This window comes from Pelodiscus sinensis, chromosome 3 (genome assembly GCF_049634645.1).
Source record: "Pelodiscus sinensis isolate JC-2024 chromosome 3, ASM4963464v1, whole genome shotgun sequence".
NCBI lineage: Eukaryota > Metazoa > Chordata > Testudines > Trionychidae > Pelodiscus > Pelodiscus sinensis.
The window spans coordinates 20,734,888-20,744,841 of NC_134713.1; the positions used below are offsets into that span (position 1 = coordinate 20,734,888).

The window sequence follows — 9,954 nt, forward strand, 5'->3', positions numbered from 1 at the left end:
AACCCTTCAGTGAGGGGAAAGGGGATGAGACATCTCAATTGCTCCCTCTTGGAGGGATGGAAAAGTGACAGCTCCAGCTGCACCCTCCTATTCCAACTCTGTAAAACAGAGGGGGGGAAGGCTTAGGCACCTGGCAGAAGCAAGCCCGGGGGAGGTGTTCAAAAGAAGACAGGCAATCCTGAAATCACTGAGGAGCCACTAGGGTAAAAAAAAGTATGGAAAAGAACTCCACCCTGCAGCTTAAAGATTCATTCTGCATATTGCAAAGAATAGGGTTAGAGCTAGGGATGTGAACAGGTACATCTTACCTGGTTACATGTTAAGCATCATCTTTACCAGGTGATGCTTACCCAGTAATGCTGGTCCAGTGCTCCTGCCCCGGGATCCTGCTTAGTCATTTAACTGATTAAACAGGATTTTATATCCCTATTTAGGGTTAGGAATGAATTTGTAAGGGATTGGAGTGAGGAGCAATATTCTTATAGATGATGGAGGAACACTATCAGATGGTTATATGATGATTTACATTTCAGCTGCTGAGGCCAAGCAGCTCTCATTGCCTGAGTTCACACTTTGAGACACAAATCTACATGGAGCTGCCTCGCTCCAGGACACCTGCAGTCAAACCACTGGGGCAGAAAGGGGAGGAAAATGAGAAAATAAAATGGAGAATGGGAAGTCAGAAGAAGGCCATAGAACGCTGGGAGGCCCTAGGAGAATATATGTAGATGAATGGGGCAGAGACAACCTGAGAGAAAGCCAAAGAGAATCTACACCACACTGCTGAGTAAATGAGAAACAGGAGGACTCAGTGAAGTAGCAAACAGTGTAACGTGGGGCAACCAGAGAGAGGGCTGAACAAGGAGAACTAGAAGGGCTGAAGTTATCAGCCCTGAGGAAACACTAGTCAATGTCTCCCAAGCAACACAGGCAACTCAAGTATCTCAAAAGTCTCCTCGATGCTCCACACAGACCTACCACAGGCTACTGAAACAAGTTCAAGATCTCCGTTCTTAACATCAAGCCGCTCAATGGCTTGGGCCCAAGATTTCTGGAAGACTGCCTAAAGATCGCAGAATGAGAACCAGTCAACAGCTCCACTCCACAGGCACAATGGAACTCTCTACCATAAGGTTAAAAGCTTATCTGTGTGGGCGATGGAGCTTTCCTGGGGAAGGTGGAGCATTCTAGAGTGGAAGAAACTCTCAAGGAACTAAGGGCCATCAAAAACTGTGCCACTTTCAACTCTAGGTATAAGGTACACTTCCTTGTATGGACAGATCTGTATTTTTAAAGGCCCTACCAAAACACCACACTGCACACAGAATTCCCTTGATTGAGGAAGGCTGACAGAGAAAATGAACCACATATGGCAGATATCAGTCACATTAACTTCTGAAAGTGCCAAAATATAACAGACTAGGGTAGTATAAGAGCTAACAGAATAAAATAGAACAGAATATATGAAAAAAGAACAAGAGGAGGAGAAATAAGGAAAAAATCAAAGGGAGAGGGAAGTAAGATAAAAGTAGAGAGAATGATGAACATGGCAAAAAATAAAGGGGAAGGACACAGAAGTCAGAAGAAGAGAACAGGAAAATAAACTATGGACCAGCTATTCAAGTAGCATGAACTGGTGAATCTTCACAGAAGTCAACAAATCTATGGTCCTAGTCTACATTTAAAAATTAGATTGAAGTAGCTGTGTCACTCAAGGTATCCTGTACAACATAATTAGGGCAACATAATCTCTGGTGTAGGCAGGTCAATAAAAATACTTCCATCAACCTAGCTAACGCCTCCCAGAGAAACCAGATAAACCCTTCTGTTGATCATAGTATCATAGAACCATCTAGACCACTGTTTCTGAAAGAGTACCACGGCTGCCCTTGGCTGCAAAGGACGAAATGGAGCCAATGGGAGCCGCAAGGCTCCGTGGCCATGGAGCCGGTACATAAACAAACTGGGGTGCTAGTTAAAGTGTATCTGAAAGTGTTTCCACAGTTCAATTTCAGAAACACTGATATAGACCATCCCAGATAGATGTCTATCTAACCAGATCCTAAATATCTCCAGAGATGGAGATTCCACAACCTCCCAAGGCAACTTATTCCAGTGTTTAACCACCCTGACAGTTAGGAAGTTTTTTCTAATGTCCAACATAAACCTCCCTTGCTGCAGTTTAAGCCCATTGCTTCATGTCCTATCCTCAGAGGCCAAGGAGAATAATTTTTCTCCCTTCTCCTTGGGACACATTTTTAGATACCTGAAAACCACTTTCATGTCCCCTCTCAGTCCAACAAGCCCAATTCTTTCAGTCTTCTTTCATAGGTCATGCTCCCTAGACCTTTAATCATTCTTATTGCTCTTCTCTGGACCTTCACCAATTTCTCCACATCTTTCTTTAAATATAGTGCCCAGAACTGGACACAGTACTCCAACTGAGGCCTAATAAGTGCAGAGAAGAGCAGAAGAATGACTTCTCGTGTCTTGCTCAAAACACTCCTGTTAATGCATCCCAGAATCAAGTTTGCTTTTTTTGCAAGAGTGTCACACTGTTGACTCATATTTAGCTTGTGGTCCACTATGACCCCTAGATCTCTTTCTGCAGTACTCCTTCCTAAACAGTCATTTCGAATTCTGTATGGGTGACACAGATTGTTCTTTCCTCAGTGGAGTACTTTGCATTTGTCTTTATTAAATTTCATCCTATTTACCTCAGACCATTTCTCCGGTTTGTCCAGATCATTTTGAATTATGACCTTATCCTCCAAAGTAGTTGCAACCTCTCCCAGCTTCGTATCATCTGAAAACTTAATAAGAACACACTCTATGCCAATATCTAAATTGTTGATGAAGATATTGAACAGAACCAGACCCAAAACAGACCCCTGCAGAACCCCACTTGTTATGCCCTTCCAGCAGGATTGTGAACAGTTAATAATTACTCTCTGATATAGATATCTACACTACAAGAGTAGAGCTCTTGTAGGTACAGTGTATACATATTCTTAAAACATTTCTACCAGCTAATGATTTGGTTGTTTAAAAAAACCAGACTGGGATGTACACATTTTATAGGAGTCCTGTGGCACCTTATAGTCTAATAGATAAATTGGAGCATAAGCTTTCGTGGGCAAAGACCCACTTCATCAGATGCATGTAGTGGAAATTTCCTGAGGCAGGTATAAATATGAAGGTCAGAATAAGGCTAGAGATAACAAGGTTAATTCAGTCAGGAAGGGTGAGGCCCACATCTAGCAGCTGATCTGGAGGTGTGAACACCAAGAGAGGAGAAACTGCTTTTGTAGTTGGCCAGCCATTCACAGTCTGTGTTTAATCCTAAACTGATGGTGTCAAATTTGCAGATGAACTGTAGCTCCGCAGTTTCTCTTTGAAGTCTGGTCTTGAAGTTTTTTTGCTGCAGGATGGCTACCTTTAAATCTGCTACTGTGTGTCCAGGGAGATTATAGTGTTCTCCTACAGGTTTTTGTATATTGCCATTCCTAATATCTGATTTGTGTCTATTTATTCTTTTAAGTAGGGACTGTCCAGTCTGGCCGATGTATGTAGCAGAGGTGCATAGCTGGCACATGATGGAGTATATTACATTGATAGATGTTCAGGTGAATGAACCAGTCATGGTGTGGCTGATCTGGTTAGGTCCTGTGATGGTGTCGCTGGTGTAAATATGTGGGCATAGTTGGCACTGAGGTTTGTTGAATGGTGTAGATATGTGGGCAGACTTGGCACCGAGGTCATCTGCCAGAAGTGGACCTCACCCTCCCTGACTAAATTAACCTCGTTATCTCTAGTCTTATTCTGGCCTGCATATTTATACCTGCCTCTGGAAATTCCCACTACATGCATCTGACTAAGTGGGTCTTTGCCCATGAAAGCTTATGCTCCAATACATCTGTTAGTCTATAAGGTGCCACAGGACTCCTTGTCGCTTTTGCAGATCCAGACTAACACGGCTACCCCTCTGATACTTGACATTTTATAGAGAGGAAGAGACAGCACATGGTTTGGTTTTTTTAAGAAAGAAAAGAGATACAGGAAGAAAAGAAATGGGTGAACAAATATCAAAAAAAGAAAGAAGATGGGAAAGGTGAAAAACAGAACAGAATTAGAAGTTAATGAAAATGGGAGATGGAAGGAGAGAAATAAAAAGCAGCAAAAAGATGGGATTATGAGAAAAATGAACTAGAAAATATCCACATTAGTGGAATAACTTTTTATAATATTATAGTACAGGCAGTCCCCGAGTTAAGCGGATCCGACTTATGTCGGATCCGCAGTTACGAACGGGGCCCGTCTCCCTGGTCTCCAGCAGACCAGGGAGAGGAAGCAAAGCGGCGGAGCACGCGGGCAGCCCAGACGCGTCTGGGCTGTCCGCTGCCCGCGTGCTCCGCCGCTTTGCTCTGCTCTGCAGACCAGGGGGACGGGGAACAAAGCAGAGCAAAGCCGCGGAGTCCGAGGGCAGCAGGACAGCCAAGGCATGTCTGGGCTGTCCCACAGGCGTCTGGAGCAAAGCCGTGGAGCACGGGGGCAGCGGGACAGCCCAGACATGCCTTGGCTGTCCCGCTGCCCCCGGGCTCCGCGGCTTTGCTCCAGACGCCTGTGGTACAGCAGCTGGGGCGCTGCCAGTTGGTCCTGTAGCGCCGCTCTGGGCGCTACTGGACCAACCCGGCACCACCCCAGCTGCTCTGCCCCAGGCATCCTGATTCAGCCACTGCTGGTCAGTTTCAGCAGCAGCTGAATCAGGACGCCTGGGGCAGAGCAGCTTGGATGCTGCTGGGTTGGTCCAGTAGCGCCGAGGAGAGGCGGCACTACTGTAGCAACCCAGCAGCACCCCAGCTGCTCTGCCCCAGGCGTCCCCAAGTCAGCCGCTGCTGAAACTGACCAGTGGCTGACTACAGGAAGCCCCTGCCCCGGGCTTCCTGGAATCAGCCGCTGATCAGTTTCAGCAGCAGCTGACTTGGGGATGCCTGGGGTTCTTAAGTTGAATCTGTATGTAAGTCAGAACTGGCGTCCAGATTCAGCCCTTGTTGAAACTGATCAGTTTCAGCAGCGGCTGAATCTGGACACCAGTTCTGACTTACATACAGATTCAACTTAAGGACAAACCTACAGTCCCTATCTTGTACGTAACCCGAGGACTGCCTGTACATAATGAACCTCTCTAGTCCAGTACCCTCAAGTCCTGACCGGTGCTTAACCAAAGAATTTACAGAACCACAGGAGGTCAATATTGTCTAGAAGCATTACCAACATTTCCACTGCTTACTGGGCTCTAAGAAGGTATTTAGGGGTAAATTAAAGCTAAATAACATCACAGACCACTGAGAACTAGGACTAACGGCTGTAAATAAACTTTATGGGACCCATGGGAAAGTTGGCCACACCCATGACAACTGCACACCCAGCTAAGTAAAATCATGCCAGATCATGGATATAGCTGGATCACAGAGTGCGGGACTAGAGAGATTCAACCTGTATTGTATTTCCCTGGGAGATATGCCACAGCTCTAAAGTTTGTGAGAGTAAGGGAACAATGCTGTTTGGGTAATCTGAGTTTTGTATTTAATACTATTACTGTTGGGTAGGTCTTTTGACATGTAAATGGACCAGTGTCAGGTAGATGCATTCTTCAACTGGCAAAGCATGAGGCAGAGGGGATGCTGCAGATCAACTTACCAAAAAAAAAAAAAAAAAAAAGAGAGAGATTCAAAGGAGGAAAGTGAACAGGGAGGAGTGGTTGATTTATACATAGTCAGGATAGATGAAGACCAGCTGTTCCTGTGCTAAGGAAAGAGCAGTGCCAGGCAGCAGTTGGAGTCCCAGCAAGCATCCAGATTTGGAAGGGCAAAAGATAATATTAAACAAAAATACACAACTGCCTCATTTCCTTACTAGCTGATATTTAATTTATATTAAATTAAATGGCTGGGTATAGAGAGCTTGATTCACTTCTGCTGGCTTGTAGGAGTGTAACCAATACTAGAGTGGAGGGCAGGCAGCTGCAGTTTAGCAGGCAACACTAGAGAGAAGGCAGATGGTGTTTCCAACACTGATTTCACCCAGGCACTCTGGAACATTTCCATACATAGCTTCTGCCAGTGATGCTCCCTATCAAGGAAATATGCTGAATCAGCATATCAATGAACTTGGCCTTTGCACCTCCCCCAACCTCTTTCATGTTCCCTGATGGAACAGGGGTTTGAGATGCATTGTGTAGCTGCATCTCAAGTCCAGGGAGACATTTTCTTCCAGGGAATAGTGGCCCACATCCTCAAACGTATTTAGGAAATCAGTGGAGGTTGAGTCTAAATACCCTTGAGGATTTGGGATTCTGTAACATTCATTCCATCAGAGCTGAATCAAGCCACCAGTGTTGATGTGAACTTCCTGACTTGACTGTTAGCATTATTCTCTGGAAACTATAATTAAATGATTAGGGTTATCTTGATTGCGTGATTTATTATTCACTCTGGCTTTTGATTTATTGTTTTATTCTTCCCTTGAGAAGTTCTGATGTGTGTCTGGAGTGGTCACAGAGGGAATGTTTCTTGATGTAGGATTACCTATTTTTGGTGCAAAAGACAAATTCTGATCTCACATAAATCTAGAATAAATATTGACTTTAATGGAGTTACTCTGGGAGAAAGCAGAATCTGATCCCTTCTTATTCCCCTTCTTCTCCTTGTACAAGGACACCTTGTTGAAGGGCTGCTGATGTTCTTGTGCTTAAAGTTGCTCACTGGCTTTTAGAACCTGCTTTACATCCTAAATTATCAATATACTTATTAGATTGTACTTAAGTAGGTTTTAAATTGTTCTTCACTCTCAAATTAAGTGTTAGAATTCCTTTCTGCTTGTTCAGCTATGAAAAATTAAATGTAACACCAGATTTTATAGAAATATTTTGAGGACACAACATCCTGCTTAAACCCCTCCCTGCTTTACTAGAAGTTTATACACAGAATCTGGAAAATATTCAAAATTGAGGTTTTTCAGCATTTGCCAATATTGTTTCATTTCCCCCACATACAATTCAGTTCAACCATGGGCCTTAGGAAGGAGAAGAGAGACATCTTCCTAGATCTCTCTGTTCTCATAAGTAATAACTTGCTGCAGCTTTGGTGACAAACTGGCAACACACTTCTGTAACAAAGGTGTAAAACCAGCTGTTTCTTGCCATCCTTGCTGTAGGAAAGTTGGCCAGTTATTGCTAAAACCACAAATGATTCAACTCTAGTTTATTATAAAACACCAATACATTTGCTTATAATATTGTGATCATGATCAAGGAAAATGGCTAAAATAAGAATTAATGGCCCAGAATCACTAGTCACACACAAAAAAGGGTTCATGGCTATACACAGTGAACTGCTGCTTAACAATAGATACACTCAGATTTTATTGCACTTATTTAAAAGTTACTCTAACACTTATTCCATCTTCTAACTTCTTACTGATAGAAGCTTAAGAAAGAGCTTCCATTCTGGGGAAAACACTGTGCTAAAAAGGATCTGTTGGTAGATCTGCAAATTCTGCTAATGGGATCGATATATTCCTGCTATGCAAGGCTCGAAGTACACCTCCCCAATAGATATCATTGATATTCTGTTTAAGACCATAGCTCACAGAGAGCAATCCGCAGTTGTGTTTTGCACTAGGCAAAGGATAAACAGTGTCGAATGGGGCTATGATCTCTGGAAAACAGTTCTGAAAGCGAGCTGGAGGATTTTCGTTTTCTCGTTGAAAAATTCTTCTCTCTCAGAGGGAGGGGCTTTAAAAAATTGCCATCAGGTCCAACGAGGGAGTGTATCTCCCATTTAGCAAGTCTGATTTGAGCCTGGCACCCGCGCACGGGAGCCGTTTCACATCCACTTAGCCAGTCTCCTGTTATGATTGAAGGCTACTTATCGCTACTTTACTTTTTGCCTCCTGCCTGAGCTCCGCAATGCGAAAGGGATTCGGCGAGGTCCCTATCGATCTGCGCTGGACAAGCCACTAGCCCTCCCCATTCGCAGCGCACGACCCCGCAGTGAAACTCAGTCGCTGCGCCCCAGCCTCCCCCGCCCTAGATCAGACGGGAGCGATCCCCAGAACTGCCACCGGCTCCAACAGGCGTTTCTTCCTCCAGAGGGCAGAGAATCCTCAGTCCAGCCCAGCGCGCTACTGACCCCAAGTACAAACCAGCCCGTTTCTCGTGTGCAAGGGGACTTCAGTGGAGTAGCGGCGTCTTACCGGGCCAGCCCTTACCTGGACAGGCTGACGGGGAGGGAATCTCCCAGCACAAGGAGCCCCTTCCCGGGGGGCTGCCTAGTCCCCATGCACCGAGGACCGGGCGACACCCAGCGCAGCCCCGCAAACTAGACGGGAACTTGGAGAGCCAGCTCCGGCCGGGGACTGCAGCGGGCGCAGCCCAGAGGCCCGGACAAAGTTGACTTGCTCGGTGGCTCCGGGCGGGATTCCAGGGCGGGGGGCAGCAGCCGAGGAGCCGGCTGGAAGTTTGGGGCAGGCGAGGGGAGCGGGAAGGGGCGGCCCGGCTGGCAAGGCAACGCCGCGGGCCGGGCAGACCTACCTGGGTCCGAGCGGGTTCCGACGCGGCGCTGCTCTCCCTGCCCGTCCGCAGCCCAGCGGCTCGGCACTGCTCCGGGAAGATGCGCAGGGAGAGGTGGGCGGGGCGAGGGACGCAGAGGCGCTCGCCCCATTGGCTCTCCCCGGCCCCTTAGCCGAGCCCCAGCCCCAGCTGGGCTGGGCGGTGCGCACCTCCACTGCGGACAGAGCGCCTCCCGCCAGGGCTGAGCCTGCCCCTTCCCGGGGCGAGCCCCGCTCCGGAGGCTGCCCGAGCCCCGCTGCTGGACACGGGAACTCCAGCCAGACTTTACCCCTCCCACGTGGGCGCGTATTATTGCGCGCCCCAGCGCTCCCCCCCCCCCTCGGACAGTCAAAACCCTCCCCTGAGCCCGGGAGGCGCTAGAAAAGCGGGCACGTGCCCTCTGTCGGCTCCCTTCCCTGCGGCTCTAAGCAGAGCGCCCGTGCGGCTGCCCCCTGTTGTGCCACAGGAGCGCAGACCCGCAGCGGCAGAGCCCTGCAGCGCCTGGCCCCTGCCACTCGCTCCACGTTACCTCACTCACCCCCCGTTCTGCCACCTGGAGGTCTAGCTGCTCCTGTTGCGCTCACCCCCGAAACGCCAGATCCTGCCGCGTCCCAGCGCAACAGCCTCGTTAACCCCGAGGTTTTCTTTCGGTCAGATTCGGCCCCACACCAGAAACTGTCAAAACAGAGAACGAGACCTCTGTTGCCCCAAACTGGACCCCAACCCATTCTGGTACAAAAAAGCTGCAAATACAAATGGCACCTGGCGCTGGTTTTTGGCTGCACACCTTGTTCTCCGGCCTAAGCTTAAAACTTTGGCAGCTTCTCCTGGTCCATCCGAATAATTGGGATCCCAACGTAAAAACTCACTGGATTCAACAGGCCCGAGGTGTCAGGTTAGCCTTTCTGAGGTGGTGTTGTATTGGAGTGCAAGAAGGTGTGTTAGTCTGGTGCACTTGGAGTGGCTGAGTTTGTTAGGTACGTGTGCAATAGGATTTCAGGGCTGGGCACCAAAATCTACCGACATCCTGCTTTTACTTTTTTTCCTCTTATTCAACAATAGTATTGAGCATCACATGTATAATAAAAACATTAAAGGAATTTGATTTACAATAGCATTCCACCTGCTGATTTACTAATGTGGAAAACAAATCACTTCATTTGTAGAGGAGAGGGTGTGAAGTGCAAAGTAATGATGTGTATAGGGCACCTAGTGTATAAAACATACATTAACACAAATGTGATCAGAATATCATTTAGAATGCAATTACATTGTAGGGTAGTTGCCAATATTTATAGCAACTGCCATCCCCAAGAACACATCCACTGTACATTGACTCCACA

General features: G+C 47.0%; 1 protein-coding gene across 2 annotated transcripts in view; it reads right to left on the bottom strand.

The window, feature by feature from the left end:
* The window catches only part of KCNS3 (potassium voltage-gated channel modifier subfamily S member 3), a 33,726-nt gene extending 24,840 nt beyond the window's left edge, over window positions 1–8,886 (bottom strand). For both annotated transcript variants that reach the window (XM_075923447.1, XM_075923448.1), the window contains exon 1: window positions 8,594–8,886. The gene's annotated coding sequence lies outside the window, so the exon portion shown is untranslated. The remainder of the gene's footprint in view (window positions 1–8,593) is intronic.
* Between the last annotated feature and the right edge of the window lie 1,068 nt (window positions 8,887–9,954).